The sequence below is a fragment of the Capsicum annuum genome, chromosome 9, assembly GCF_002878395.1.
Source record: "Capsicum annuum cultivar UCD-10X-F1 chromosome 9, UCD10Xv1.1, whole genome shotgun sequence".
NCBI lineage: Eukaryota > Viridiplantae > Streptophyta > Magnoliopsida > Solanales > Solanaceae > Capsicum > Capsicum annuum.
The window spans coordinates 61,114,514-61,121,899 of record NC_061119.1 but is presented as its reverse complement, the minus strand read 5'-3'; the positions used below and the strand labels follow the sequence as shown (position 1 = coordinate 61,121,899).

Here is a 7,386-nt window from a genome sequence, read left to right as displayed (position 1 = left end):
TGCTGGTACTCTATCACCTTATCTACTCCTCTTGTTTGTAGACCCTGATGTCACTGCAGTGCTCTTTCCCTTGCTAGCCATGTTACCTATTCATCACAACAACCCACAAAAATAAAAAACCAAGCACCTTTGACACTAGCTACCACTAACTGTGAATGTCATTCCGCACTTAGTTGCTAGCACAAGTTGCTATAAAAATGACAATGCACTCGGATACTCAGACTTCCCTTTTCTATTTCATAAGTCCATGGTCAATTATCCAACATTACTCTTATAACATCGATTAATCGTAAGGAAGTGACAAAGAAAATTCTATCATTATGACCACTTTCAGTTCATTTAAACAGAAACTACCTTAACTCAACCCCACACTTAATTTCTATCATGTAGTGAATCAACAAATCCCAATTTAGTGACAGTGAATCAACAAAACACATCAATTAAATCATTATTTACCCACATGAACAATGTGTCAAACCAATCAACAGCCTATCACCATCACCTCCTAACATTCCCACACAAATTTAACAACTACTATTCAGAGTAAATTCAATTTAGTTAAATGAAATCCCTTGGAATTGAAATTTCAAATCAACTACGTTTCCAATCACACAATTTATAGCAATATTTAATCACATTTGATTCTCAAAATTTAAATTCAAGGTATCATGAGAATTTACCTTGTCTTGGTTGAGAAAAAAAGTTGAAGTTGAGACCTTATAAAAAATTTTGACAACTTTTGACTAAGGATCGACTTAGAGTTTGGGGAAAAAGGGATGGCGCGCAGCTATGGTTAGGTGAGGGGAGTGAAAATGTTTAAGTGTGGTATTTATAGATGTGGTGCAGTAATGAGGATCGATGCGATGCATTGTATATCGTGTTGAATAATTAATATGACACGTTAAGTTCGCATCAATTCTGTGGAAATAGCTTTGAAATTTTTTTCTAAGTGTGGAATTATGTCCATCGACGCGATGCACCAAGATCAAGTTGATCCTCTGGAAATTGCATCTGAAAATTTTTCCAAGGCCAAATTTCTTAGATTTTTAAGCATGTATTCTTACCCCTTACCTTTTTCACAACTCATTAGCTATTTTACTTACTCAATGGCCCATGTTCACCATCTTCTTTATATGTACCTAATTTCTCATTCCTGTATATCAATCAAAAACAACAAAATTATGTAAGCAAAAGTGGGTTGCCTCCCACCAAGCACCTTATTTTCGGTCGTGGCACGACTCATCTTTTTTTTGTTCTTCATCCATTAAAAATTTAAACTACCTATTATATTACATTTGTGGGTTGCCTCCCACATAGCGTCTTATTTTACATCATGGAACGACTTAGCTCAGCATCGCTATCCATTTACAAGGAACTTCTCCGTCTTCTCTTTATTCCACAACTCCACAGCTCCATGAGGTGTCATACGCACCACCTCAAAAGGTTCAGACCATTTTGATGGCAATTTACCTAGAAATAACTTAAGCAGTGAATTGAAAAACAAAACAAGTTGTCCGGGTTCAAATACTCTTTCTTAAATTTTCTTATCATGCCATATTTTGGTCTTCTCCCTATATAGTTTGGCATTTTTATAAGTGTAAATTCTAAACTCCTCCAGCTCGTTCAGCTATAATAACCTTTTTTCCCCCGCGACAGTCATTTCAAAGTTCAGCTTCTTCACCGCCCAATTTGCTTGGTGTTCCAAATCTACAGGAAGATAACACGCTTTACCATACACCAAGTGATATGGAGATGTCCCAATAGGCTTCTTGTAAGCTATTCGATAAGTCCAAAGTGCATCATCTTGTTTCTCCGCCATATTTTTTCTCTGTTCATTTACCATTTTCTGAAGTATATGCTTAATCTCCTGATTTGATACCTCAACTTGTCCACTATTTTAGGGATGATATGCAGTGGAAACCGTGTGCCTGACACCATATTTAGCAAGAAGATTTTAAACCAGGTGTTAATGAAGTGCGTACCTCCGTCACTAATGATTGCTTTTGGTGTACCAAATCTGGAAAATATGTTCCTCTTCACAAATTTCAGCACCACTCTTGCATCATTTGTTGGACTCACCATAGCTTCCATCCATTTAGAGACATAGTCAACCGCTACTAAAATGTACAAATTACCTTTTGAAGGTGGGATTGGACCTATGAAATTGATCCCCCAAACATAAAAAATTTTAACTTCTAAAATATTGTTGAGGGGCATCATATGACACCTAGATATGGTACCCAACCTTTGACATTGATCACAATTCTTTATGGAAGCCACTGTATCTCTAAATAGAGTAGGCCAGAAAAAACCTAATTGCAGCACTTTTCTCATAGTCCTCTCAGCCCCATGATGTCCACCATATGAAGATGAGTGGCAATCTTTTAAAACCTTTGAAAATTCAGCCTCTGGGATACACCTATGAATAACTCTATCTGGACCCTTCTTGAAAAGGTACTTTTCATCCCAAATGTAGGCACGAGAATCATGGAGTAATTTCTTTCTTTGTTGTGTGGTGGCCTCAGGAGGGTACACCTCACAAGCTATCAAGTTCACAATATCAGCATACCATGGGAACTCAACTACATCTAACGACAATAACTTCTCATCAGGAAACTCTTCCTTAATACTCAGGAAGTCCTCCACAATATGGTCTCAATTTTCCATCCGTGATAAGTGATCAACAACTTAATTTTCAGCTCTCTTTGTATCTCGCAACTCAAGATCGAATTCTTGTAGTAACAGAATCCACCTAATCAGTCTTGGCTTTGCATTTTTTTTGTTAACAAGATACTTAATGGAAGCATGGTCAGTATGAACAATGACCTTAGTACAAAACTAAGTAAGATCTAAACTTGTCAAATACATACACCACTGCCAACATTTCTTTCTCTGTAACCATGTAGTTAACTTGAGCATCAGTTAACACTTTGCTAGCATAGTAGATAGAGCGAAATACTTTATCTCTTTTCTAACCCAAAACTGCTCCCACAACAATTTCACTAGCATCACATATTATCTCAAACGGTAAATCCCAAGCTGGTGCGATTAGAATAGGTGGTTTAGTCAACTTCTTCTTAATTTTTTCAAAAGCTTTATAGAAATTTGTCCCAAACTCAAAATTGGCTTATTTTTCTAACAATTTGCGCATGGGGCTTGCAATCTTTGAGAAATATTAAATAAATCGTCTATAGAATCCTGCATGTCCTAGAAAGCTCCACACTCCTTTGACTGTCACTGGATAAGGCAACTTTTCAATCACTTCAACCTTCGCCTTGCCCACTTTAAGTCCTTTGTATGAAACTTTATGGCCTAGGATAATTCCTTCCTTAACCATAAAGTGGCACTTCTCCCAATTCAGCACCAAGTTTGTTTCCTTACATCGCGCTAGGACACTGTCAAGATTCTACAGGAACTTTTCTAAAGAATTACCATACACAGAGAAATCATCCATGAATATCTCCACAAATTCTTCCACCATGTCTGAGAATATCGCTATCATACATCTCTGGAATATAGCAAGTGCATTGCATAAATTAAAAGGAATACGTCTAAATGCATATGTACCATATGGATAAGTGAAAATGGTCTTCTCTTGGTCTTTCGGTGCTATACTTATTTGATTGTAGCTGGAATACCCATCCAAAAAAGAATAATACTCTTGCCCCGCCAATCTATCCAACATTTGGTCAATGAAGGGAATTAGATAGTGATCTTTATAAGTTATTTCGTTCAACATATGATAATCAATATAGATCCTCAAACTGGTCACCGTATGTGTGGGAATCAACTCATTATCATCATTGGTCACTATAGTCATTCCTTCCTTCTTTGGTATACAATGCACTAGACTAACCTATTTGTTGTCTGAAATTGGATAGACAATACCACTATCTAACCACTTGATCACTTCTTTTTTGACCACCTCTTTCATCATAGGATTTAACCTTTAGTATTGCTGCACTCTAGGTCTGTAACCCTCTTCCATGTAGATGTTGTGCATGTAAAATTCTTGATTGATTCCTGTAATATCAAATATCTGCCAACCAATCACCTTCCTTCTCCTCTTTAGAACTGCTATAGCTTCTTTTACCTGTACATCTGATAATCCTGTAGACAAAATAACAGGCAAAGTATCTTGATCACCAAGAAAAACATATTATAAATGAGGAGGAAGAACTTTAAGCTCCAAGTTAGGAGCTTCTTCAACTGAAGGCTCAGGTGAGGGGCCAATTGGCCTATTCAAAGGCTCAAATGACACTTTTTTGTCTCAACCACTGCCAATTTCATAACCTGGACCAATTCCAATACTTTCACGTTGCTATACAGATCATGAACCATCAAAGCTCGCTTTAATGAATTATCAAACAACAATAACTGCCAATCCAAAGAAAGATCAATAACTGATATAGAAGACAAATCCTCATATATGGCTGGCAGTTTCAATGCCTTGTACATATCAAAAACTTCCACTTTATCGTGTGCTCGCATTGTTATTTTTCCAGCTGCTACATCAATGAGTGACTATCCTATTCCTAAAAAGGGTCATCCCAAAATAAATGGAACGAAAAAATCAGCCTCAAAATCAAGAACCACAAAATCCACCAGGAAAATCAAAGATCCCACTTGCACCAACACATCCTTAATAATGCTATCTGGTCTAGCAAGAGACCTATCCTCCAATTGCAACACAATATTCATGGGTTTCGGACTCCCAAGACCCATCTTTCAATACCATGATGTGGGCATGAGATTTTGCTAGCACCCAAGTCACACAATCCATGTGCACAAATAGTCTGTCCAATGGTAATCTGCAAGGTGAAACTACTTAGATCCTTCTACTTTGTGGGCAATTAATTTTGAATTTTAGATGTGCACTCTTGAGTAAGGGAAACTATAGCATATTCGGTCAACCTATTTTTATTGGCAAAAATATCCTTCAAGTATCTCACATATTTTGGCGCACTCTACATAATGTCAACAAGAGGGAGGTTTACTTGAACCTGCTTTAGAAGATCTAGAAACTTCTTATAACGGGCTTCCTCTTGATGCTTCCCTACCCTTTGAGCAAAGGGTAAGGTGATAGTCTTCTTCTCTACATGAATTTCATCACTTGCCTCTTTTTTAGTGACCTCCAACTCTGCCTTATCTTTCAAACTGTTATCTATAACTGCAGAATTATCTTGCTCCTGAATTGTCTCCTTATTTTGTAGCCCACTCCTTATTGTAACCACATTTACCTATTTTGGATTAGCCTCAGTGTCACTAGGCAATGTTCCTTATGGCCTTATATTCTACGATCATGCAATTTAACCTAACTGCAACTCTAGATTTCTTGTAAGCAATTGTTGACTCTTCAACTCAGCTATAAATTGTTCCTATTAAGTCTTAATATCTACCACAAATAGTGCTTGTTGAGCCATGAATAGTTTAATCAACTCCTCCACATTACTATTCTGAGCAGTCGCCTGATTATTCTAAGCCAGCTATGGATTTGATTGCACTGGTCCCTTATACTGATTTGTATTCTATGCCTGATTTTCGCCCCATAAAAAATTAGGGTGGTTCCTCCAGTTTGGATTATACGTGTTTCCAAAATTCTGTTGACCATGATAATTTATATTCCCCACGTAGTTGACTGAATCTGATCTAACAGAACATGCATCTGCTTTATGCTCACCACTTCTGCAAACTTCACACCACGAATATACCTATTGAATTGCATTTGCTGTGGCTGCTGGTTGTACCACACCCAACTCTATATTGTTCAACTGAGTAATTATATAATTTTGCATTGCTGCAGTCTGTGCCTGTAATACAGTAAATTAATCAACCACCAATACCCCTGTAACTTTCTTTGGAGCGTTCCTTGAGTTGCATGCCAACCAAGATTCCCTTATGCGATTCGATTCAACAATGTATACAATTCTTCATAAGTTTTCTCCAAAGCTTGGCCTCCTGCTGCTGAATCTAAGAGAATCTTCATATTATAGTCAAGGCCTTCTATAAATATGTGCACCAAGACATCATTGATTGATGGTGATGATGACAATTTCTGAGCATGCCTTTAAATCTCTCCTAAGCTTGGCAGAGATTTCTCCATCTTTCTGTCTAAAACTTAAGATCTCACTCCTCAATCTGACATAATTAGTATTCATATCTTCAGGAATGTATGTATCACTTATTTCTAGGAGGGTCTGTATGTGCTGCTGTGGATCCTCGTGTGAAAGTCCGTGGAAGTGCCCCACAGAATTCAATAATTGCACTATATTTTGTTTTAATTCCCACCGACCTCCTGGTTCAGGCTTCTAAATGCTATTAGTTGCATGGTTTATAAATGGGATTGCCACCTCACAAACAGGTCTTGTGGCTAGCCAAACAGGAACAGATGGAATAATAGGAGCTGGAATATTTCCAACATTTAGATCAACAACAATTTGATCTCGTATTTCAGCCATCTGTCCCCGTTAAATGTAATATTGAGCTCTTCGCCTCAGATGAAAAATTACTTCCGGTTTTGCAAAGGGCTCTACTAACTCTTTATCCCTAGCCAGTCCAATGTTCATCTATACCTACAAATATTCAGCCTCTAAGATCAAGTTGTTAACACTTAAACTTATTATCAAAACCAAAAATTAAGCAATTTAGTAATTATACTAGTCTCCAGCAACGACTCCAAAAACTTGTTGCGTCCCTATGCACATGTAAGTGTGCGTGATAGTACAAGTAGTATCAAGACTTAGACAGTCAATATCATTCCTACGAGGACTAATAAACTAGAAATTTAATCAACCTTTAGTTTAAAACAATTAGGTACTAAGTGCTTGAGAGTATCAAGATGATGTTGAATTTATGAATAAAAATGTAAATTATTAAGCAGTGAATAACTAGTGGTGACTAGACCAAAGCAAGCGACGGTTGTAATCAATAATGATGAGGATTCCAGGGTTGAGGAATTTCGAACAATCATACAATTTTCTATTCTTATCACAGTCTAATTGGTTATCGAGTTGTTTATTTGCAAGAGTTATGCCACGATCTGGGTCTCCCGGCCTCAAATATTCTACCTATTGAACATTGTAGCTACAACTCCCGCAGAGATACAAAAATTCTTCTAGATTCATAAAGTTATCTTCTTGCAATTGAACCTAGCAAGGTTTCTAGATATACCTCTATCCTAGAGGCTAATTCAAACCCCTTAGTTTATAAAAGGATAAGAACCTTGATCCTTAATTTCTTTGCTTTATCCTATGATTCTCCTCCTGGATGCATATAGAAATATAGATTTATTCTAATGGTGGCCACTCATTAAAATAGTAAGCTCAAGAAATTAAGAACAACCCAGATGATAATACAAAAAGAAACTATAAATAACAATATAAAAGA

The 7,386-nt window shown here is 36.9% G+C and overlaps 1 non-coding gene across 1 annotated transcript; it reads left to right on the top strand.

The window, feature by feature from the left end:
- The first annotated feature begins 6,034 nt into the window (after nucleotides 1–6,034).
- Nucleotides 6,035–6,140, top strand: LOC124887587. Its single transcript, XR_007045353.1, has one exon. It is a non-coding gene; the product is annotated as a small nucleolar RNA R71 (small nucleolar RNA).
- Nucleotides 6,141–7,386: the final 1,246 nt, after the last annotated feature.